The sequence below is a fragment of the Protopterus annectens genome, chromosome 8.part0 (assembly GCF_019279795.1).
Source record: "Protopterus annectens isolate FY-2018-M chromosome 8.part0, PAN1.0, whole genome shotgun sequence".
Taxonomy (NCBI): Eukaryota; Metazoa; Chordata; order Ceratodontiformes; family Protopteridae; genus Protopterus; species Protopterus annectens.
In genome coordinates, this window is record NC_056741.1 from 1,410,959,147 (window position 1) to 1,410,985,277 (window position 26,131).

Sequence of the window (26,131 nt, forward strand, 5' to 3'; positions counted from 1 at the left end):
AAGCCATCCTCTCCTCTACAGTGGGGAAAATTAGCAAATCTTAACTGAAAGAACTGATTATGGATTACCCAGAATACACTGGAGCAATGGAACCCATGCTACAGTGATGCACAAAAGGTCTGATAGATACATCTGAGCAATTTGCTATATTGCTCAGGGCGGTAGTTGATTTGCTATCATTGATGGATTCCTTCTTAGATGACGTTGAAGTAAACTGGAAATCTTAGAAGTGGTCTTAACATGGTACTTACAAGATGACATAGCTTTGATAAATCATTGATCTTGGGACTAGTCTTGTTTAATCATTGGTCAGATGTCTGTTTTCATCTGATTCAACACATGGGTTGTCTGATCTGACTTCGGCACCGTCCCTGAAGCATCACAGATCCTGGACTCTGACTCCTCCCCGATCCATAATTCCCTCTACTCCGCCTTATTACCTCAGATCTTATTTGCCACACAAAGCATTAGATGTGTTCTGAGAAGGCTCTTCATCGAAAAGTGTATTCTTTGCTGCTTTAGGTATTTTTTTTTCTATGACCTGCCATCCTATCAAGATACTTCTCTCCAGCTCTTTTCTTGGCTATAGTATTAAAAAAAATACATAGTTTGTAGTAGTTATCCATAACTTCAGACATTTCCTTCTTCTAGCAGTAGTCATTAGATTTCATAGGTTCATAGGTAGGTACTAGGCTATTGGCCCTAGGTCCTATATAAGCCTAGCCAAATTTGATAGTTTATGTATGTGTTTATGTATATATGTGCTTTAACTTTTACATTTCTAGACAATATTTTTCTGTGTTTTGGTAGTGTCGACTGTACTCTTAGTTGTATTTCCAATATGCCTGACAGCCAGGGCTTTAAAAACTGTGCTGCATGAAGGTTCAGGATCTGCATTCTTTTTGAGTCTGTTGCTTGGGTGGTGTGAAAACTGTGCCATTTTTAGCTTGAGACCTCTCCAAACTTGTAGGGGACTACAAAAACTAATTGCTAAAGGCCTTCTTCCTTCACAGACAGGGTCTTCGTTTTCCAGCTGCCTCCTCTTCATCTACTCATGCTGCTTCCTCAGCCAAGAAACAGGACAAAGCCAAAACCAAGGACAAAGATAAGCAAAAGAGAGAAGGGAGAAGAAAACACTAGAAAAGGAGTTGAGAGAAAAAGGAACATTAGAAAATCCCAGGAAGTGGTCTCAGGATCCCACTGCTTCAGTTGGTCTGGATCCCAAATTCATGGGAGGTTGTATTCTTCAGTTCTTTGGACTCAACCTTCCACTCCTCAAAACTGGTGAGTCCAAGACTACGCTCTCCAATATTACAGGACAAAAGATATTTGAGGCCACTCATGGTGGTTTCTTCTGTTTTGTCATCCAGCAGCTGTACTGAGCAAAATTTTGACGGAATGATGACGTTCTTGAGATGCAAATCCATTTTGGGATTCTGTTGGTGCCATCTTCCCTGAATGTGCCAAAGTACTGGTCCAATAACCCCTCCTCTTCTCTGTCCAGTACTGGTCCGCCTTTCAAATCTGGCTATCCTGTATCTGACCTGCCCCAGTGCACTTTTGTTGTAACTGACATTTCACAGTATTTCAACTCTGACTTTATCCCTGTCTGGTTCAACTTCATTGCTTTCGGATCAAGAAGAGTCTCAGAGCCAAAGCATCAGTGCAGGGACTCTAGGAGATGGGTCAACTTCGAAGTTATTAGAGGCATCACTCCCTCTCAGGCCCTGTGCCCTTGTCAGCTCAGATCCAAGATCAGCCTTGGAGCTGAGACCTGTCTGTACTGAGAAGTCTACTTTGGACAGAAAGAGATCTTATTCTGGGCTGATTTGACTTTGGCCTTCAAGGCTGTTGAGAAGGTTTTGGTAGTGCCGGAAGAAAAGGCATGACCACTCTACTCAGCTCCACCTTAACCTCTAGAGGATTCTGCTGCTGCTTTCATTCATTCTATCCAACAGAGACTGTTGGTATCACACGTTTCTGAGACTGCATGAGTTCCCAGTCTAATTTTGACCCACCTGATCATCCAGCAGTACAGTTTCACAGGAAAAGAAGATTAGTAATGGAGAAGTTAAAGAAATAGAAACTGAGGTTATGGAGTACCTGTGAAGTGAAGGAATCAGTGTAGAAAATCTAACTTGGCACCACAGCAGGATAGAGCAATGGACGTCAATATTAAGGAGAAACCAGTGGAGTGGGAAGCAACTGGTCTGTTGCCATATGAAGATACTTTGGAGCCTTTCACAGGAAACAGTATAAAAGTTCACTTGAAGCTGGAGAGCAAGGGGAGGAACAGGAAACTGTGGTAACTCTGCCGCAGTCCATGTTGAGGCGTGAAAGGCCAGGGATTTCCCATATGACAGAGCAACAGATGACACAGGATGAAACTGAAGAGAATGTACCACAGGAAGATGCTATTGAACTTTCTGTAGAATGCCTGCAGGAAATGGAAAACAAAAAAATGTGCCCTCAGTTTAGAAAAAAAAATGAACTAAGAGAAGATTTGCTTGAGTTAACAGAGATATATTAAGATCAATGAAAGAGGTAGACTGCAGAAGGTCAATAAAACCCAAAAAGTCAGAAGTTTGATAAAACAAATAAACACAGTAATTAGGACTGTCCATAGAGATCCATGTGATATAACAGAAGTAAACAGGATATATTACTGTGCAGCTAAATTAATAACAGATACAATTCTACCACAAGAACACAGGGTAGTAAGGGAAAGGAAGTAGAGAAACTGAATGCCATCATGCAAGTATCAAATAGAGAAAACTGTTAAAGGAAAACACCCTAGAACTAAAAAAATGTATTTTTTCAGTCTGTCTTTGTTTCCAGACTATTTTAACACCTCAAAATCAAAGTGCTTATTTTGTAATTTTAGTCTGTTTACCACAACATGGCTACCGATGGGGCTTGATATGTCAACGTGATGATCTTCTCCTTCAACTCTTTCTCTTTCCCAGAAAGCATTTCAAGTCTTCTTTCTGTGACTTATGCCAAACATAAGGAAGTAACTGTGAAATTCCATGCCATTGACATATAATGGGAAATCTGTGACTCTCTGTCAGTTCGTATTCTGTCTGTAAGAGCCCAACTTCTTTTCTGTTGCAAATCACCCTCATTTATGTTTATCTCAGAGCTTGCTTTACACTCTTAATTTGAAGTTAGCCAGCGTCAGACAAAGTTGTAGCTAAATTGGTTGGCTTTGTTCTAGGTGTTCTTTTGTAGTTCAAGATGAATTGATAGTCCCGTCCTCCCACACTACTGCAGCGTTGTTAAAACATCACTGCAACTGACCGCTCAGAAATGAAAGGAAGGAGTACCATTTCAAATGTCTTCCCCTCTGCCTGCAGCAAGATTTATTTAATTGTGTTGGCAGCATCATACAGATTTATTTAAACAATTTTAATTGAATTTTCACAAGCAAGTTTCAGCTAATTGTTGATTTCATTGTGTTTTGCTACTATTGATTTTTGATTTAACCCTATTTCTACAAAACATTATTATGTTAACTTATTTTTGCCGTTCGATTCTCGGCGGGAGTGCCTTCTGTGTGGAGTCTGCATGTCATCCCCACGGTTGGGTGGGCGTTCGAAAGACATGCATAAATGGGTGTGCCTTCGTGAAGGTTGAATGTCGAGCTGGTACCTCGGCGTTCGTGAAAATCTACTGCCAATCATTAGTGGAACAGAGTTCCGCTGTGGCGACCCCTGACCGGGAAAAGCCGAAAGACAACAACAATCTTTTTGAGCAACAGCAGTCTTGTGGCATGCTCTTTCTGTAATTTCCTGACATTCGCATAGTCACATTTTTTAAATGATAGCAAAACAGTAGTTTGCAAATCTGTCTATATGATACTGGCACAGTAAAAGAGTGTACTGAAAACTGACTATTCTACAGTCCATGCAGTGAATTTTTTTTTTTTTTTTTTTTTTTTTTTTAGTGGGGGTGTCTGGGCCTACTGAATAATTTGGGAAAGTAAATATCACTTGCATTATGCAGATAACTGCAATATTTTTTGAGCCTGATATGATCTTCTCTAATTCAGCTGAAAGTATTTAGCAATCCTCTGTTCTTTTAACAGGATTAGTAAATTTTCTTTGAGCCATTCTCTGTCTTTGTGCATATTTCCAATTTTACTGTTAAACTGCTCATGTATTCAGTTGTTAATTTGCAGCTGACACTAGTCAGCCAAAACAGTTCTTCATATTTTCACATTGCAACTTTTGACTTGGTCTCGCCACAACTAATAAAGGAATGTGTGAATTTTGCACAAAACACCAGTTAGGAGGGTTTACACCCTTCTGTAAATTAAGGATTGCAGCATCCAGTTTGCAGTTGTACTAACTAAACTTGTCAAGTGAGGCAGTAAGCGCATGGCACTGAACTGCTACTGTCAGTGTCATGAGTACAGAAAGACAATTTTGCCTCCATAATTTTCCTGTTGACCTTATTAGAAGTCAGTCTACCAGGCCGTGATGTGTAGCCCTTGGGAATATTGCACATCTTACTGCAAGTTATCCTAAATATTGTAGCCAACGATACAAAAGTAGACTTCATAGCACTCTTCTCTTTGGAAAATGTGTGTGGGCCTTACAGATTACTTAAGAATACCAAAAATACATGTATCACATCGCACAGACCCCTTTGCCATCAACTTTGTGACAGCTTCGTAATGTAATGCTGTCTCACACTGTGCATCTGACAGCACATGGTCAGACAACTTAAAATGTCTCAAGGGTACCAGCTATCATCATCTGCACAGGTGACAGGGACCACACTACACAATGGCTTGGACTAGAAACATTGTTAGGAGGGCATAACTGCTACACAGGAATTTGAACAGTGTTATGCCCGTGCCATGTGACACACACTTGCTATTCAGGCTTATGTCTAGCAGTGAATGGCTTCTCAGAGATTGTGAAAGAGTGTCTGTGAAAATTGGTTCCTGCTAGTTACATATGCTCCATATATTTTTTGTTCTTACAGTGCATACTTCTTAGATGCACTCCATGTTTGCAGAGTTTGATTCTTTTATTTACCTCTGACCATGGCCTTATGAAATTCAATGCCTTACTGTAACTAACATACTCTTTTTAATAGTAAAGCCATTCAACTAAAAATAACTATGCAACTACATATATATGAAGTTGTCCTGCACACAATAAAAGTAATAATTCCACTGTGCTTGAGTAGCACTTGAACCTATCCTATGGTTGTGCCAAATTTTGGTTTACAAGATTTTCAATGACATTAACTATGTGAATGAATGTTTGCTATAAGACGTTGTAATTCATGTACAGCACGTCCACTAATTAGTGGCACTGACTTCCACTGCTTTTAATTTTCATATTACAAGCAGTGGGTGCACCCATCATTGTGCACATCCAGCAATCCGTAAGTGTTATACTGCCATGACTTCCAATCACCATGCCATTACCATTGCATTTTACTTCCCTTGCCACATCCATCATCAGTTCAACTCACCAGACTATGACCATTGCAACTGTTAAGTGATTCAATTCCACCAGCCCGAAATTAAATCAACTTACTGTCAGTTAACCCTCCAATTCCCTCTCCTTTGCAAGTGCATCATGCAACAGGTAGTCTCACCAACCAAGGGTCACATTCTCAGTGTCCATCATCTTAGTTGCAGTATGCCTCTGCATTGTTTCTGTCCAGCATGCGGAGACCTGTTCTAGCTGGCATTCCTGAATGAGGTTATCAATATAAAATTTATCTTCACACTATAACCACTTTGAATATGGCAACCTTGAACCAGTGGCACTCTACTTATTCCAAGCTAATTCCTTCTCCATATAGTCAACGGTTATGTATAAAACAGTATCGTGAAATTTCCTTTCACTAACAACTATGACGATTGTGTACCTTACAAACTCGAGTATCAGCTGTCGCCTTCGTTTTAAGGGCTATCGCTATTTATGTCACACTTACCTTGGCTATAAAGTTTTCTTTGTGCAATATTTACCATGATTACTCTGCCAATACTTTCTGACTTCATTCATGTCATATTTCTTCAGATGGTGTCTCCACATTGGCATCACCTGTAATGCACAGTAGTAACATACCACATACTGTTGTGTTACAAATATAAACACATACGTATGACAATGCCTAATTCTTGCAGACTGTTAAATATCACGTCATACCCACCTTTGCTATCAGCTAGGTAATTGTGGCATCCATGTCAAATAGCATTTCCATTGTCATCTTGGAAGTTAGTCTCCAGCAATCTTCAGGAAAGTTGCATTGCATTACCCGCGAACGGATTGCACAACTTTCAGATCACTTTTTCTCAGTCACCAGGACTCGTAGACGACAGAGAGAATCATAAACAAATATTACCCAAATAATATATACATACACACACTTTACATGGTTAAACTGTTGCTCTGTATTTAATACCCATCAGACAACTGATTTTTCACCTAGTAAACACTACTGACGTCATCTCAAATGGTCACACCTTTGCATATTATTAGCTGAGACCAGTACCTATTTTCTCACCAATACCAACCATGTTCAAAGTGATACGAGCAATCACCCTAAATACGTGCAAAAGTGGTTGGAAACCAAGCCTTGAACTTCAGCTGCTACAGTGCACATGATACCAACTGAAAGGCCCATCCCATCCAACAGCTACATTACATCTTCATAAATCAGTTCACGTCAGCTTCTGTAACTGCTTAAACATGACTGTCTCACTTTCAAAGGAAATATAAAGCTTGACATACTTGACTGTTTCCCCAATTTTCACTAGTAATGCTTCTACCTACATTTTTAACTCTACTGAATGACAGTAGTCAGACTGGTCACTGCGGTCAAAGTCTCGCAGACTATCTGACACTGTTTCTTGCTTAATATGTAAGTATTGCACTGCTTAGTATTTCTGCTCCTTTTACATATGCACATGACAGGCAACTTCTCCTTATTTTATATTATACTCATGTGATTTAACAAGTGGTCTTAACTCTAAACTTTTTTGAGTGTACCCAACTACTTACTGCCAAACCGGGACTGTAACTGTGCAATCACAGTATTTTTCTCTGGCTGCTCAGATCTAGCTATGTTTCTGGGCAGCTCTGGTACTTCCATTGGCTCCACACACAAGACTTACCTGTATTGGCAGACACTTCATTCATCATGAGGTCATAGATGTAGTCATACTTCCTACCTTCAAATATAGGCTTTGCTGTCCACTCCTGCTTGCCCTAGGGATAAACTATTTTTATCTGTTTTCACCAATTGGCCCGGAGCAACTAGAAGGACGTCTAATAAGTAAATGTTCCAGATTTTGATTTGCATTGTGGTCCAAGACAGCTAACATTGTTCTGGCTTTCATGCATCTATAGCTGAAGTGCTCTAACTTCGGACAGTAACTGCACAACAATGCATGGAAAACCTCCAGATTGCCAGTATGATGAAATTTTGTAGTCTGCTTCAGATCTTTTAGAAACAGTGGGTTACTTACAATCTTCTGCAGTGCACTGTGGCACTCCCCTCCCTCGTCTAGCCATTTTTTATCAGTCCCACGAGGGACTGGTACTTCATATGGGCATTTTACATATTTTGTAGCCCACATCCAGGTATGTTGGTCAATCACATGACATGATAGGGACAACCATTTCTCCATAAGTAATACTGGATCACCCTCACACGTTGCTGTACACCACCACAAGTAATTCCAAATACTGCAACACCATGGCAGTAAATCCTCCTGTCTTTTCTGTTTGGCAGTCAACATAATTTTTTTTATGAATACTTTTGCACATGTGCCAAATGTCAAACTGATGTTCTATCTGAGTAAATTCAGTACGCATTACTGATGCTATACCTCGATGCCTATCCGTAGCTACTATTCCGATACTCACACCCTTACTGATTAAATTTCTCATGCACCTTTCAAAACTGATCTTCTCAAGTCCCACTGATGCCACTCCTTAACAGACCTGCTCTACAGCAAAATCTAGTATGTATCCTGTGTCTAAATTCATCATACTGTATGTACAGTACTTGGCAGAAAATCCTGAACTGTCACAGCGTCCATCTCCATCTAACCTTATCAATCTACTTTCAAGGTCCTTCAATAGCTGCTTCTGATGCTCATGCCAGTGGAATTGCATAACTGGGAAAAGATATTGGCTCTGTATGTGGTCTTTCCAAAGAATTCTACACCAAGGTAAGCACAACAATGATGTGTGCGTAAGTACTACCACTGAACAGTACTGCAGTGGCAGTCATTAGGTTGCCTGCCATCATTCGACTGAGCAGTGGTTGGCTTTCCCAATTTAAAATTTCATGTCCATTAAAACAGGACACTTTCACACAAACAAAAGTTCCAAGTATGGTGGTCTTCTGTATTTCACAAGCTAGTGTCCTGCACACTGGACATATCAGTTTCATCAACAAGTTATCGAGGCACATCTCAAAAACAATTAATTTTTTTTTTGTCCAACAACAACTTCCTCCTCTGACAGTTCCTGGAATGAATCATCCACCTCAGACTGAGACAGGCTTATGGAGGATTCACCCCAGTCTGAGTCTTCCTGAATCTCAGTACTCTTATTTCCGCTACTTCCTTCAGACATACAATCCTCACTACTGGTGTCTCTACACATGCTACTCTCACCATTTTGTTCTTGAACCTGCACAGGTTCAATGCCAGACTGTACCACTGACTGATGATTACTACCGCTCTCTAAAGAATTATTAGTATGACCTACTTCCTCTTCTGTGCGTGGCTGCAAATCATTTCACTTCTGTGTGCATTTTGACACTTTACTGTAATTGTGATCTAGGAATGGTTGCACTACTATTTCTGGGAACTGAATAGCAACATCAAGGCTTTTGGTAAACTTAGCATTATATGTGTTATCACTAGTGTCAGGTATCTCTGCCTGTATTCCGACACTTACTGCAATACCCATATTTTGGGTCTGACATGACTTGTTCTTTACCTTACCTGGTTTTCTGAATGTGCTAGTTATTACCTCAATGTTGTCCACATTGACTTCTGTGCAGACAGGTACAAGTTCCAACTCCACCTGTTTAGAATCCAAAATATAGTCGTCCTAAGCAGTATATCTCAAAAGTCATTGTCATACATTACACTTAACATACACAGTACGGCCAAGTACATAAAACCCTTGCAGCATTTTCATTACCAAAAAAAAGAAGCATTTCACTGCCGCAGTTGTGCATGCATGCCTCACTCAATCATGAAAATTGTGTTTAAGAACTACTTTGATGTGACAGCCACTTCATGGTTGCAATGCTTCTATGTTAGCCGTTTACAAATAAATCTCAACAACTAAGCCTCATATTACAATTCTGTAGTGTCAGTCTTTCAAATGGGGTCAGTCAAACAACTGCACTTTTGGTTGCATATCTCACCGGAATGAAAATTTCTACTTCTCCTTCCTTACAATGTTCTGCCATCTCCTTAGACTGACATTGTGGCCTACCAGCAAAACAATTAAGGGAAACGCACATTGAAAATTGGTCGTGTAAATAAATGGGACACATGCAGCTATGTTACTAGCACTTCCCTGCCAATTCCATAACAAAATTCACAATACTGTCTCTTCTGATTTCTCAGACAAGATGACCATCAACAAACTGCTACAAGGATGCCCCAGGTGCCAAGGGATGTAAGCCAAAAGTACTCTGCTAATCGCAAAACTGACTGTGATCATTACTGCATCGCAACACAAAGCAGCCACTGCACACTGAAACCATATGCTACTTTACTACTGTGCTAATTATTATATGTCACTTGCATCAGTAGGATGAATGCTCGAGACTGGGTACACACTGGTATTCACCTCTGTAATGTCCACCTGTGCGCTATGACGGCTGTCATCCAACTCCATAATCGATGCATGCTGCTATTAAGACAAATTGAGAAGAAATAAGAGTTAAACTTTGATGTATGCATCTCTATCCATTTATCTATTCAGTCCCATATCTATTGTCTAGTTATCTACTCTGGAAATTGCCCGCTATCATCTCATTACAAATATAATATTATACATTGTAATGATGCCTTAATTGTACACGTTGCAAAATGAAGTGCAAAGTCTGTGTTCATATGTACTTTTGCCTGATACAACCTATTTTATTTACGTGCATATTACTGCTTCTCGGTGGCTCCTCCAAATACTCTTGTATGGCCTGTGGTTCTGACAGCAGGTCCTCCACAAGCTGAAAAAGACAGGAAAAACACTTAATGTACTACATTGTAACCCTCCATTGACCAAGTGATATTGATGCAGTTGCAAATGCATGTACAACAGCAATATTTGTGCACACCACTGATGTAGTACAAATAAAATCAAATACGAGTCTCCACCTTACTTTACACTACAGGTAATGTTGTTGTGAGTAACATACTGAAGTTTATGTGAAATACAAGTGACATCAACCTTACAGTGATAATATATACCCCTGCTATTGGATACTGGTTTATAACTTTAATTTCCCTATATTGCTATTACTACAGTACTGTCATTAGTTAATAGTTGTTGCTCTAAAAAATGACATACCTTTTTTCGCATATTCTGATCAGTACGTTGCACTGAAGTATTCCTTATGTGCTTTTGAGCAAAGTCAAACAGTGTTGGTAGTGCACTGGCCTTCAATATACGATGAGGTCTATGTGGTTTCATGTTCTCTGACATCAATTCAACAATGCCCAGTTCTTTTTCTTTTGTTATTGAAATGGTCCCAAAATAAGTAAGAGGTGGTCCCTGGGAAACTAAATTAGATTTTAGGGAAACTTTTTGGCAAATTACATTGGAAAGCCAATAGATTCCCAGGGTTAAATGACTCTCTCTCCATTTTGCCCCTCCTTAAGCTCAGAGCAGCTAAATTATAAATGTATTTTCACATAATTGATGGTACTGATTTTCCAATTCAATTTGAATTGTATGTTATTTTATATATTATATATTTATATTGTATTTATGAAATTACATAATATTTATCACAAATATTTATTATATATTTGAATATTATCAATTTTAAGCTTATTTTATTATGGCTTTAGACATCCTTGTATCATATTTGTATTTGATTTTGTTTAGGTAAACAGTTTATTTCATTTTATATATATGAATTTTATGAACAGTTTGCCTTTAAAATTAAAAAAAAAAATGTAATTAGTCAATTTATCAATTAAGGGATCAGTATAAATAAGGTAAATGTGGATGTTCATGTGTTTGATTCTGATTAAGTCTGGGGGATACCCTGATGAAAATGCTCTGTATGTTTGGCATTAAATACGTGTTAAATAAAGTTGCTTTCTACAATTTAGTGGTGTCCTGTGGAGCTCTTCTTCTCTCCAGTTACGTGTGATTTACAAGTGACATCAACCTTACAGTGATTATATATACCTCTGCTATTGGTTACTGGTTTATAACTTTAATTTCCTTATATTGCTATTACTACAGTACTGTCACCAGTTAATTGCAGTTGTTACTCTAAAAACCGACATACCTTTCTTCACATATTCCGATCAATACTTTGCACTGAAGTATTCCTTGTGTGCTTTTGAGCAAAGTCAAAGAGTGTTGGTAGTACATTGGCCTTCAATATACGATGAGGTCTACATGGTTTCATGTTCTCCGACATCAATTCAAATCGGTAATCGCGCTCGAACATCTCTTCCTCAAAATGACGTGAACACAAATAATGCTTTGGTGGGTTGCTCACTATCTCCTCCTTTACAAATTTTCTAATGTCACCATCAGTTCCACATCGACACACCCACACTGTGCACTGTTGTGCATTGCGTGAAAATCTGTGAAATGACATGCCTTCGGGCATGCAACCTTTTCTGGTTTGGCAGCCATAGGCCAAGCACTGTGGCATTGTCTAATCCTTGTGGAGATAAGTGATGAACCTGAAAAAACAAAAAAGTACATGTTCTTCGTGTTTCACTGTTGCAGTCATTACATTTGGGTAATCTGCTGGCAGGTTGCCCTCAGTCGGCTTGAATAAAGTCTTGGGTCCTGCGTCAGTTGCTGTCTCCTCTTCCATGACGTCAGGTCATCAGGGGTATAAAACATGCAGCTGATGCCATTTTATTAAGTCTTTCTTGCCGCGCGGTGCCCGAAGCAGAAGCAATTCGCAAGTGCCGGTCGGACGACTCATGAAATTTTCGTATTCGAGTTTCAGAACCGAAGTCTTCAAACTAAAGCTAAGTACCCCGTTTTGAAAACTTTTTCTTGCTCCTTACCGATGTCCGTAAAAGTTAATAATTGCATTACTTGTGGGAAGCAAATACCTCATAAGGGTTTTCATTTGTACTGTATTCCTTGCCTAGGCCTTAATCAAAACGTGTCTTGCTGTCAGTTTTGTGCTAAATTTAACCAACGCACTATTAAGCGTCAGTATATTTTTGCTTCTAAATATTTTTTTGCATTACCAATTCTCTGCACTGCCCTTTGGCTTATCTATTGCGCCCATGGTCTTTACAAAGTGCCTGGCACCAGTAATTGCATTCTGCAGACAAAGAAGCATTCAAATTTATCCTTATCTGGACGATTGTCTCATTCAAGTAGAGTACAAGGGCACTCTTCTTCAACATCTGGCATTTGTAAAAAGGCTTCTAGCATGCCTAGGGTACACCATAAACGAAAATAAATCACAACTGGTACCCTCTCAAATAATTAAATTCCTGGGTGCAAGCTTAAATACAACTGCCCAGATGGCTTACCTCACGCCAGACAAACAAAGGCAACTGGCAACATACTTCAAACAAATGGCAACAAGAACCCAGTTATCTGCAAGACAAATTCTGCAGGCTTTGGGGTTCATGGCATCCTGCATTCTACTAATTACATATGCGAGACTGCATATGAAGAAACTTCAATGGTACCTAAAACGTTTATGGAGTCAACATTGTCACAACCTGGAAACAATGAATCTGAAATAGCTAACTTAATTTGTGTGGCAACCTATGGGTATCGGATCCGACTTCGAATCCGAGCCGGCAGTTTTCAACAGCTTAGATCCGAGCTCCTAGCTCCTCCCCCTACCCATAAACCCCTTCCAACCCTGACTGACCTCAGATCTAGTTTGCCGCGCTTGTCAGCAGCTGGATTTTCGAGCTCCAGGCTTGGTCGTTAGTTTGTGAGAAAAAATAGAAAATTTTATTCTTTTCTATCCCTTTAGTGTGTGTGTGGTGTGTTTAGATCCCTTTGGTCTGTAAACCCTAGTGTTAACTTTATTTTAGTTATATTTTTTTCCCTCCCTCTCCCTTGCTGGTTCGTCAGGGTCTGTGTGCGTGTGTTGGGGCCTAACGAGTATGTCTTCCTTAGCTTAAAATGTCTGAGGCCCCAAAACCAATCTTTTCTAAATGCACCGATTGTAGCAATAAGCTTTCACCGGCTGATGGCCACACACTGTGTGTTTTGTGCCTGGGGGTTGGACACCTTTCCTCTGGGTGTTCCATTTGTGCGACGTTCAACCCCAGGGCACTTACCGGAGATCCAAGCTGATCCTGGTGGGTCTCTTGCCCCCGGATTCGGCTTCGGCCTCCGGTCCTACCATGGCTTCGGCGGTGGCCACTCCTGCCTCTCTCCCCCGGCCGGGACTCAACCTCCCGCTGTAGGCCCGGAGGGGAGGGAGGCCAGGAAAGACGAAAGGAGGGAGAAGCACCACAAGCGGAGGGCCAAGGCCTCCATGTCGGCCCCCCTGGGTAAGCGGTCTTCTCCCTCCAGGGCTTCCTGGTCTCTTCCCTCACGGATCCAGTCTCCATGTTTTTCACCGGGTCCTGAGGAGGAAGAGACCCGATCTCCGAGGTCATCGAGGCGGCACTCCCGTTCCGCCTTGGTGGCCTCGTCGAGATCCACTCGCAGCCTTTCTGATGCGGATTTGGACCGGGTGGTGCGAAGGTTCCTCCAGGCCCAACTGCAGATGGGAGTGCTCCTGCCTCCCCCCCCCTTCGGGGGGCAGCTCGACCCCTTTCTTTGCCCAGATAGCTCCTTCTCCGTCCCGCTTCCTGGGTTCGGAGCTTTCGGAGCCGGGCAGCCTTGGAACCGGGGGTGGGTCGGCGCCGACAGTCTCTAGTACTTCGGCGCCGACGCTTCCCTCGAGCCTGTCTGGTCCGTTTTTGTCGGATCCAAGCTCTCGGAGCCGAGGGCTGAGCTTCGGATCCGAGGGTTTCAGTATGCCTTCGGCGCCGTCCAGGTCGGAGCATACTGATCCGTCGGATCCGATTGCTTCGGCGCCGGCCCCGGTCCACCTGTCGGATCCAAGTGAGGGTCTGCTCTCTGATCCCAGAGAGAGCGGCTCTCCCTCGGCATTCAACGTGGTGGAGAGGGCCCTGCCGACTGCTTCCAGGCCCCCGGTCCTTGCCACGGCTCCACCCCGCACGCCTTCTCTGTTGGGTCCGACTTCCATCACCCGGCCCCAGGGACAGCCTGCTTCAATGTCCCAGGTCATTCCCCTGGAACAAGATATTGCTGGTGAGGCCTCCATGGACAGCCCCCCCCCCGTGGAGATCCCCCACAAGCGGAAGTGCAAGAGGAGGCACGTGGACTCCCCTGAGTCCTTGACTGAAGACACGGATTTAGAGGAAGGGGAAGGCTCCTCAAGGTCACCCCCCGAGGATGTCTCCTTTGGAGACATCATGGAAATGCTCAGGATCAGAGGCGGGTGGTCTACCCCAAAGCCGACCTCGAACGAGTCCATGTTCCTGGAGGCGTTTGAAGCAGGCCCTTCTACCTCTTGGGTGTCCCCTCCGGCCGACCCCCTGGTGGACCTGATTACCAGCAGGGCGTGGAATGAGCCGGACACTGTGGAGCCAGTCCCGAAACGCCCTGACAGGATCCTCAGTCCCCCTGCGGATAGGCCCCATTAGAGCAAGGGTCCCCCGGTAGATGCCATGTTGGTGGCGGCAGCCACTAAGAGGGAACTAGCTCGAGAGCCCCTCGGTCCACCCCTCGGGTAAGGAGTCCCGATTGCTGGACCGCTTAGGGAAGCAGGTGTTTAGTTCAGCGTCCTTCTCGGTTAGGTCTCTGAACTATATGGCACACGTTATTCGATTGCAGCAGGATCTCATTAAAGACTACACTGCATCGCCCCCAGAGTCCATGTCGGCGGAGGACAAACAGCTGTACTCCACCCGTATGGCCACTCTTAGGTCCATTTCCAATACCTCTGTGCGGCTACTATCGCATGCGACAGAGGGAGCCGCTAGAGCTAGCGGAGCAGGCCTCGTCATGAGGCATCAGGCCTGGCTCCGGCATTGTGATTTCGCAGTACCCTTTAAGGCGTCATTTGCAAATGCCCCTTTTGATGGTCCTACCCTATTTGGGAAGACCGTTCGCGACACCTTGGTCCAGAGTGAAAAGGACGGGAAGACGTTGTCTGCCGTTGGAGTCTGCTTCTCTGCTCCCCAGAGGTCCTTCTCCAGGAACCAAAAGGGACAGAAGATGATGTAGTTCTGGAAGTCGCAACAGTCCCAGCCCGCTCCGGATCCCCAGTCTTTCCGTGGCAGAGGAGGACAGGGAGGACGCCGCCCTAGAGGCAGAGGGGGCCCGAAGAACATTGGGTCCAGAGAACCCTTCTTTGACCGGCCCACGCAGCAGCCCTGAGGGGCTGCCCAACTGCTCCACTCTGGAGGCAGTCGGGGGACGTTTCTCGAGGCACCCGGCAGCTTGGGAGTCCATCTCAGCAGACTGCTGGGTGCTTCGCATCATATCCAGAGGTTACCAGATTCCTTTCTCTTACCCCCCTCTCTTCCCCAAGCACCTCCCCGATGTCCCACCCGATCAGAGGGAGTCCGCAGCTGCGGAAATTCAGCAGCTACTAGAAAAAAGAGCCATCCAACACATCCCCCCAGACCAGCTTGAATCGGGTTATTTCTCCAGGTTCTTTTTGGTGCCAAAAAAGACGGGGGATTTGAGGCCAATCCTCGATCTCTCCCTCTTGAACCTGTCAGTAACCAAAGAGAAGTTCCGTATGGTCACTCTTCAATCCATTCTCCCCCTTTTACGGGAGAACGATTGGATGTGCTCTATAGACCTCAAGGATGCATACTACCACATTCTCATGGACAGACGATCCAGGAGGTTTCTCTGCTTCCGGCTAGGGGCCAGTCATTACCAATTCAGGGCTCCCCCCTTTGGTCTCACCTCAGCCCCCAGGGTGTTCACCAAAGTGTTAGCAGTGATAGCAGCCCACCTGAGGCTCCAGGGAATTCAGGTTTTCCGTACCTGGACGACTGGCTCCTGACCGCCCCGACAAGGCATCTACTCTGCACAGCCAGGAACTATTTTCTTCGCATTGCTCCCTGGCTAGGGATCACGATAAATATGGACAAATCTTCTCTCACCTCGACTCGGGTCATAGATTTTATCGGGGCCGGGTTAAACACAATCAATCTTGTAGCCTTCTTAACCCCAGAACGACTTTGAACCCTGAGGCTTCATGTGCGGGCCATCCTTCTATCTTCAGCTCCTCCTGAGGAATTGGTTCTGAGGGTTCTAGGTTCAATGGCAGCGGCAATCAACTTATTGCCAATGGCACGTCTGAACATGAGGGTCTTGCAATGGACCCTCCAAGTCTAGTGGTCTTTTCCTCACTACCCTCTGAGTCATCCCATTCCCCTCAGCAGGGCTTGCAAGAGGGCTGTCGTATGGTGGCTACAATCTCCAGACCTCCACACGGGATGCCCCTTTATGGCCCCTCCCCTTGCCACTGTGACCACGGATGCCTCTCGCTTCGGGTGGGGGGGGACTCTTCGGGCAGGACTGTCCAAGGCACGTGGAACAACACGGAGACCTCTTTGCATATCAATGTCCTAGAGATGAGGGCAGTGCTGTTAGCATTGCAAGCACTTCAGGACCTTCTTCTTGTAGGGACTCTTGCGATCCAGATGGACAACATGTCGGTTGTCTGGTACATCAACAAACGGGGGAACCAGGTCTTACCCACTCTGTCGAGAGGCCATGAGAGTGTGGGAATGGGTGATCTCCAACCGTTTTCTCATTGCAACGCACATTCCGGGACGGTCCAACATCCTGGCAGACAGATTCAGTCGCACCATCCTTTCCCCTTATGTGTGGTCTCTCAATCCACAGGTAGCGAATCAGATTTTTGCCAAGTGGGGGCAGCCCTGTTGCGATCTTTTCGCCTCTCCTTCAAACACCAAATGCAACAGCTATTTCACTTTAATTCCCCAAGTCAGGGAATCCCCGAGAGACACTCTGGTGCATGCTTGGCCTCCCGGTCTGCTTTATGCTTATCCGCCTCTTCCCCTGATGCTAAAGTTTCTACAGAAAGCCAGTCGGTTGGGGAGCAGGATCATCCTCATTGCCCCATTCTGGCCTTGTCAAACCTGGTTTCCTTACCTTTTGTCTCATCTGGTGAATCCTCCTTGGATTCTAGATCCCCTCCCGGATCTGATTTCCCACCCTCTGGGTCTCCCAACCCCGAACCTGGTCAGTCTCAAGCTCACAGCTTGGCTGCTCCAGTTCCACTCGTAGCTAGGACTCCTGGCATCTCTTCCCCAGTCAAAGCCATTCTAGTAGCAGCCCACAAGCCTTCTACTAGGAAGGTTTACAGTAGCAAATGGAAACGTTTTTCGATTTGGGCGGAACGTCAAAACTTGGATCCCTTCACAGCTCCCTTACCTGCTGTGTTAGACTTCTTATCAGGACTGTTTCACCAGGGGGCTAGCTGTTCCACCGTCAAGGTTCAACTAGCAGCTATCTCTCACTACCATGTCAGACATGATCTGCGTCCTTTGATCACTTCAAAACTGTGCAAGACCTTTCTGAAGGGCACCTTCCTGCTCAGACCTCCGGTAAAGGAAGTGGTACCTCCGTGGGATTTGACATTAGTGCTTCAGGCCTTGACAGCTTCCCCCTTTGAGCCTGCAGCTTCAGTGGATCTCAAGTTCTTGTCTTGGAAGACGGCCTTTCTCATCACCATCACTTCGGCTAGAAGAGTTTCTGAAATTCAAGCCCTTTGTGTGAAACCCCCGTATCTAGCCTTTCACAAGGATAGAGTTTACCTCAGGACCAATCCCTCTTTTCTCCGTAAGGTTGCTTCTGAGTCAAATATTAATCAGTCCATTAACCTGCCAGTTTTCTTCCCCAATCATCAGAACAAAGGGGAATACAAACTACACCTTTTGGATGTGCATAGACAACTTCGATTTTATATTCACAGGACATCTGGTCATAGGCAAGCCGACCAGTTGTTCGTCTCCTTTGCCAAAACGAATTTGGGTAAATCGGTTTCTAAAGTCACATTGTCTCGATGGATCTCACAATGTATTCTTTTGGCTTATGAAAGTTCTGGTAGGCCCGCACCTCAGGGAGTCCGTGCTCACTCTACACAATCTATGTCCACCTCTGCTGCCTTTAGATCCAGGGTATCCTTAGATGATATTTGTTCGGCTGCCACTTGGGCCTCATCTCATACCTTTATCAACCATTATAAACTGGATATTATCTCCAGAGGGAGAGCATCCTTTGGCTCTGCAGTGCTTCGGAACATCCTTCCATGATGGCCGCCCAAGGTTTAGGTAGCTGGGGACTCTGTCCCATAGGTTGCTACACAAATGAAGTTAGCTACTTCAGATTAAGAAGTTATGTACTCACCATAACATTCCATCTGAGTAGATAAACTTCATTTGTCAGCAACCGTCCCCCCCTCCTTCCCCCTGACCTTTGTTCACATTTGTTGTCTTCAGAGATGGTCTTTGATATTGATCTATCTTTAGCAGTTGCTGTTTTAGGGGCAAACTTGATCTGAGGTCAGTCAGGGTTGGCAGGGATTTATGGGTAGGGGGAGGAGCTAGGAGCTCGGATCTAAGCTGTTGAAAACTGCCGGCTCGGATCCGATACCCATAGGTTGCTGACAAATGAAGTTTATCTACTCAGATGGAATGTTATGGTGAGTACATAACTTCTTATTCCTCTCATTCCCTGCCTACAACAGGAGTTTCTTTGGTGGGCAGAGACATGTCACCAAAACAAGGGACTGTCATTCACTCTACCCCCTGCCACCCAAACTCTAACTACAGATGCATTAGACTATGCTTGGGGGGCCCACCTGGCAGGGAGATGCATTCAGGGCAAATGGAGCCCAAACCAAATGCATCTGCATATCAACCAGAAAGAAATGCTAGCTGATGTCCTTCAAGAATGCAACTGCAGTCATAACATATGGGTTGTCCTGCCTCAGGCAGCCCTCGGTCGGCCAGATTCCAAAGTCTGGGTCCGGCGTCGGCCGGTGTCGCCTCCTCACCGACATCAGAACAGCTGGAGTATAAAGGCATCGGTCGACGCCATCTTCTTCAGTCTTTCTTGCCGCGCGGTGCCCGAAGCAGAAGCAGTTTGCAAGTGCCGGTCGGTCAGCTCCTGTGTTTTCAGTACCGAAGTCATCTAAAAGCTAAGTACCCCGTTGGGGATCATTTTTTCTTGCCTCAGCCGATGTCAGAACAAATTGAGAAAGTTAATAACAACTACTGATAAAAACGGACAACACCACAGTTGTGGTACATAAACAAGCAGGGGAGTACACATTCCTACCCCCTTTGCAGACTAGCCATGGCCTTGTGGAACACAGCCTTGACTTAGCAAATACATCTCCAAGCTCAATTCCTGCCAGGAAAGCAAAATACTCTGGCAGACGACCTAAGCAGAAATCTTATGGACCCGTACAAATGGAAACTGATCCACAAATGTTCAGCATCTTAACACAGAAATGGGGGAGCCCAGACATAGATCTATTCGCCTCTCCCCAAAATTATCAGTTGGACAAATTCTGCACAAGAGCTCATCACAAAAAAGCATGGAAAGTAGATGCTCTGTCCTTCAGCTGGAAAAGCCTATCAGTCTAATCCTTTCCCCCTCTGCCTCTTCTCTCCAAAGTCTTACTAGAAGTCGGACAAGAAAAAGCAAAAATGATCCTAATTGCGCCTTACTGGCCTCGCCAGCACTGGTATCCACTTCTAAGGAACATGTCACATCTTCCTCCATGGTACTTGCCTCAAATACCCCATCTACTGTCTCAGCAGAACTATCAAATTCTGCACACACAGCTCCAAACTCTGAATCTTGCAGCATGGCTTATCAACTAATTATTCAAACCACACCTCTCAGTAAATCTGTGATGGATGTTATTTTGGAAGCCAGAAGGCCTAGTACTAGAAAATCTTTTGCTGATAATGGAAGAGATTTTGTGCTTGGAACCAAGCACAAGGAATAGACACAGCAAAGCCCAATATTCCTCAGATTTTACAATGTTTAACTGAGATGCTTGACAAGGGCCCATCTTTTTCTTCAGTAAAAATCCATGCCTCTGCCATCTCGGCTCATTACAACGCAGAGCCTCTCCTCTTTTCTCATTCACTGCTTAAACAGTATCTTAGAGGGGCCAGAAATTTAAGGCCTCCCAGAAGAGCACCAACTCCTGCATGGGACCTCAATTTTGTACTGGAAAAACTCACCCTGCCTCCTTTTGAACCAGCAGCTACTGTGGCTATAAAATTTCTATCTTGGAAAACAGCTTTTCTTTTGGCAGTCACTTCAGCAAGAAGGGTTTCAGAACTGCCGGCCCTCATGGCAGTGGAGCCTTTCATTATATTTTACCTGGACAAGGTTTCCCTCAGAACCAATCCTTTTTTTTATGCCTAAGGTGGTATCCAGTGTGGCTCTTAACCAGACCATTCACCTGCCAACATTTTACCCAAATCCCCAGAACAAGGGGGAGCGGATTCTGCATTCATTGGATGTGCACAGACAACTAAGATTCTACTTAAACAGGATCAAATCTCTAAGAAAGTCTGAGCAACTACTGGTAACATTTGCTGCAGGATCAGAGGGGAAGGCTACATCAAAGCAGACTATTTCTAAATGGATAAGCCACTGCATTCGTTTCTGCTATTTGCACCATGGTAAACCTGTGCCCAAGGGGATCAGATCACATTCCACCAGGGCTGCATCTACTTCAGCAGTTTTCTCAGAGGGGTCCCAAACAAAGATATTCTAGAAGCTGCTGCTTGGAGCTCTGTTCGTACCTTTACAAAAGCATCATCATTTACTTCTCTTCTCCAAATCCAGGGCAGGCTTTGCCACTGCAGTCCTGCAGGGCCTTATAGCCGCTCCTAATGCTGTTTAGTTCCATCCTCCCATCCATAGCTTTGGGATTCTTCCCAAATGTAATGACTGCAACAGTGAAACACAAAGAACATAGTACAGTTGTGTATACTTACCATAAATGTAGATGTTCAAATGTATTCACTGTTGCAGTCCGGGTTACACACCCACCATCCCCCATTCTATACCTTTTATTTCCTTCACTATACTCAAAAGCTTTTGTGGTGTATTTGCTTTTAGTTGAAGGTAAAGTTTGTTTCTAAAAATGCATTTATATATTTATTGTTTATTTATATATATATTTTTGCTCCCCATTTGGGGGGCACCGGACATCTGGGGCAAGAAAAAATGAATAAAATGGCGTCGACTGCATGTTTTATATACCCCTGACAACCTGATGTCATGGAAGAGGAGACAGCAACCGATGCAGGACCTAAGACTTTGTTATTCAGGCCGACTGAGGGCAGCCTGCCAGCAGATTACCCAAATGTAATGACTGCAACAGTGAATACACTCGAACATCTACATTTATGGTAAGTGTACACAACTGTACTATTCAGCTATTGGTTGAAATGGTTCACACAAATCTCCTGTAATACAGTACATTTTTGCTGCTTCAAAGAACTTTATCCAAAATATACTTCAGTGCTGCAGTGCAACATATGGCCACTTCTGAATCTGTAAATAGAAATAGAAACTGATTCTGATCAGTGCACTTTTCTACTAAAAACATGTGGTTGCACTGACTACATCTTCACATACACTTAGATATACTCTAGCCGTACAGCACTTCTAAGGGATACACCCAGCCATGTACTCGCCACAGTGTCTACATAAAATGTTACAAATAGGTACGATTTTCGGCACAATCTTTTTGTGTGTGTGTATGTGCCTGTACAATTTGAATAGCTTGCTCTTGAACACTATCCTTCCAAAGGCATAGGTTGCAGTAAACTACCTTCAGTAATCTTGCCCTAGCAAACAGCTGTACTAATCTGAACTCAGTTTTTCGGTCTTGGTGACTAAGTATATGCCATGACAGTTTACTGGACTGCGTCTAAAATGCCATCATTTCTTCTAGACTGACTGACCATTACAAGACACTCCGACACCCTGAATTGTTAATCAGTTCGTACTAAACATTGCGTCTACATTTTATCACATCTGTGATCTCGCATCCATGCATGACCTACGTGTGCAGTCACATATTACATCAATGACCAGGTGACAGTACTGCATAATTATACTACTTTGAGACCACCCATAATCCCTTAAGTCAATGATAGTAAATGTTCAGCACTGCATTATGGAGTCATCATACAATGACAGTACGGATGTCACACTGATATCACACTGGTCACGTCTTGCGCTGAGTTCAGAAACAGATTGAAAATGTCCACTTATCTTACAAGTGTGGATCACAGTACAGGACACCTTCAGGGGTCTCAATTATGTGAAGAGTGAATGCATCATGTCCAATGCAATCTCATGGACACACCATTTACTATTCTCATTAGTAGAAAAACAGTGATCCAAAACGGGTACATACTTAGGAATACATCTGCTACAGAAGTTCACAGTCCCAACTATTTCCAGCAACATCATGACCCAAAGCCACTGTCTGATAAGGCATTAACCAAAGCTTAGGTATGTGACTTGGATGTATGGCACGACCATAAGACTGTACTGCGTACAGTGCTATCTAGTATACTACACATTGCTTACAATGCACATCTTTTACCAGCATGTCCTTCAAAGTAAAAATCATTTAACAAAAGTTTCACTTCACCAGTACAAGTATGCATGCAATATATGCTGTACACCCATAGTCAATATTTACAAAGATATAGGACAAAAGCATATTTACCATTCCATTACATCTCATTGACACAGTCTGCATCAATTAATGGTAAGACCAAACAGTTGCCAAAGCATTAAAGCTTTTATTGCCATATCGAAGCACATGACATGTTACACTTTAATACATCATTATAGCAGAGAATCATAGTGATCTGCTGTCCATTACAGATACTGAATTGACATTCCAGTACCAGTACACCTATGTATGTCAGTTACTCAGGCTATACCCATATCCCTTCAAAAGGCAGGAAGCCAACATATTCATTGTCGTCTGCAGGAAATTGTCTTATATGTGAGACTACACAAGCCGGAGTGACAACTCTGTTCCCACGTCCCAGTCTTTGGTTTTCAAAAATCCATAACACATACGCCCGGTATGCCACCATGTGGTACAACCTGTCAAATCACATCTTCTTCTTTAGCAACTTACACCTTATCGTGCATTCATCACAAGTAACACAAACCAGTACTTTTCCCATTTCTAGGTAGGACTATGTAGTATGACATCACTGTGTGGGCAAACTGCTCCAAACATTGGCCAGCATCCAAATATTCAGTATAACAGGAATCAGAATTACGGATAATGCTTTCCACACTGACACTAATATCACAAACTTTTCGTGCGCCTTCATTTTACACCATGCTGCATTCAACTCCCAATGTGTTGGCACAAACTACTTGTGTAGCTGACTGCCTTAAATCAAGTAGCCATGCTTTCCTCTGGCTGAGAAAGTTGTAGTCCACATAACTGGTGGTGTTTGACAAACTAATGGTCATAATCTGCACTGTACAATCTACCACCCACGTAAATTTCAGCTGACAGGATTTCCATGTTGTAACAGCAATCCTCTTGCAAATTCCATATTGATTCCTTACCTATTGGTCCAGTGTATGTTGCGTGATCTCCTTCTAACGTAGTGCATTGCCCACAGAATCAATTCTAGTACAATGAGGGTGAGGCATGCCATTTCTAAGTCTGTGTGATCAATGATGCACAGTGGCTGAATGGAGAGTTCAAGCTGTGCAACTTTAGCATGTGCTTGATGGGGCGATACACAGCAGTAGCATTCATAGGGGGGGGGTGTTCATTAGAACACACTTTTCACACGTGCACCAACTCATGCTCTCGGTATTCTGTTCATGTGTTTCTACATCACTGCTTCTGCTGCTGTGTCGCTGGTGTTTTGGTTTTCTTTCTCCCGGTGCGTATTCAGGTTCAAAACTGAAAGGAACTGGACCCTGCACATTCATCTCGAACATCATGTCAAATAATTCTGTGCAAAGCAGTAAGCAAAACGTCCACTAGAACATGACATCAATCGAGTAGCAGAACAGAAATGCCTGCATTTCCCAATTTGAATCCCTGCTAAAGCATACCACATTTGAAAGAGACACAGGGATCCATGATGTGTAATCTGATGCAACTTGTGACAAAACTGTAACGTACTATGCAAGTCTAGACATAGACAAGTACACTGCATGTATACCTTGACTTCACATTTTGCTAATTCATGTAGTGAATGCGCACCACAATTCACATGGTTATAATATCCCATTGATTTTGAATCACACTCAACCACTCAGAAGATGATGCCGACGTACTCACATCCTTTTACTGTGGCTATAAAGATGAATTTTCTGGGAGACAAAAGTGAACTTCATGGAGTATATGACGGACTGCCCGAGTGTCACTGAATGGGTAGGGAAACATTGTTTTTTTGGCAAAGATTAGGTCATGGTAAGCATTGAAAGTTTCAGTACGGTTGACTTTGCAATAATTGGGGGAATTGTATCGAGTGATGTCATATGCAAGTTGCAGATGTTTGACGTACATGCCAAACCCAATAAAAAAACAAACCAGAAAACAAAGGGAGATGCAGTCACGCAACAGTGCAAAAAGACATCTTACTGCAACCCACAGCATTCATTTATAGTTAGCCAAACCAACAGGTTGTTTATATTCGCAACGTTGCTTTCCTGTCAAACAGAGTTACTAACAAGGTAACTCTCCATCCCAAATGTACCACCTTATAATGCATTTAGCAACATTGAGGGTAGCTTTTGATAGACAAAGACAACTGAAGTCCACTTGATACAAAGGGAAGGGCACATTGAGAAACTTGGATGGCTGCATGCATGCATTGCCTCCATACTTCCTTTGCACAAACTAAAATGATGGACACCAGCTACATGCTGTAGAGAAATGTGTGTGTAGCCCAATATTCAACAGGATGCATACTCAAATAGCTGTAAATAATGGTTCAGCTATCGACATCAGTCATGGTATACAAATATCAGAGTTAAAAAGTATTTCAATTATTTTCTTCTGTAATGGGAGTAATACACTGATTTGGTCAGTAAATGTTCAACACATAACATGTAGTAAAGACTTATTAAAAGGGTCACTACACTACCCGTGGTAGATACTCTTCACCCATTGACTTGCACCACAGCTTTCCTTGCCCCAAACACATTACCCATGACAAACAAGGCAGACATAAGAGTACATTGGGTGTTTTCTATGCGACCTGTTTTCAAGGCTGTGGCTATGTCACATTCCTGTGTACTGACCAATGGACTGAAGAGTTGTCACTTTTGACAAACACATACAAACCAGTCAAACCAAACATTTTCTTGTATGCTTTGCTAGCACATTTATTTACAAACTAGGGCAATTGTGCAGCTTTGTTTTGGCAAACAGAACAGAGTCTGTCACATGACATATAAATTTATCAAGTCCACTGTCACTCAGGTGAACACGGTCATTCCGGTATAACTCTGGGAACCTAGCATTTATGGCTGTATGGTGAATGACAGATACTTGGCACAGCTTCATCTGTCCCCACAAAAAGCTATTGTGCAGTCTTCGAATTTTGTCAATGGCCTTAATGCTACATGCGCCCTTCCCAATCCATCCTTTGTATTCTATCTGATCATATGATATGCAGATTAGGCCACCATGTAAGCAGTCTGTGCAAAATTAGCATCATTTTCCCTTTCAAATCTGCAAGGGGGCATGTTGTCAGGTCATTTCCTCCAAGATGCAGTACTAGAATATCTGCTTCTTTACCTCTGGCATATTTCTCCCACAACTGGGATAGCAGACCATCTCACCTCAAGCCTCTTTT

The 26,131-nt window shown here is 43.4% G+C and overlaps 1 protein-coding gene across 2 annotated transcripts in view; it reads left to right on the forward strand.

Annotated features, from left to right (window-relative positions):
- The window catches only part of ARHGEF12 (Rho guanine nucleotide exchange factor 12), a 3,716,336-nt gene that overhangs the window by 2,119,202 nt on the left and 1,571,003 nt on the right, over positions 1 to 26,131 (forward strand). The window lies entirely within an intron of this gene.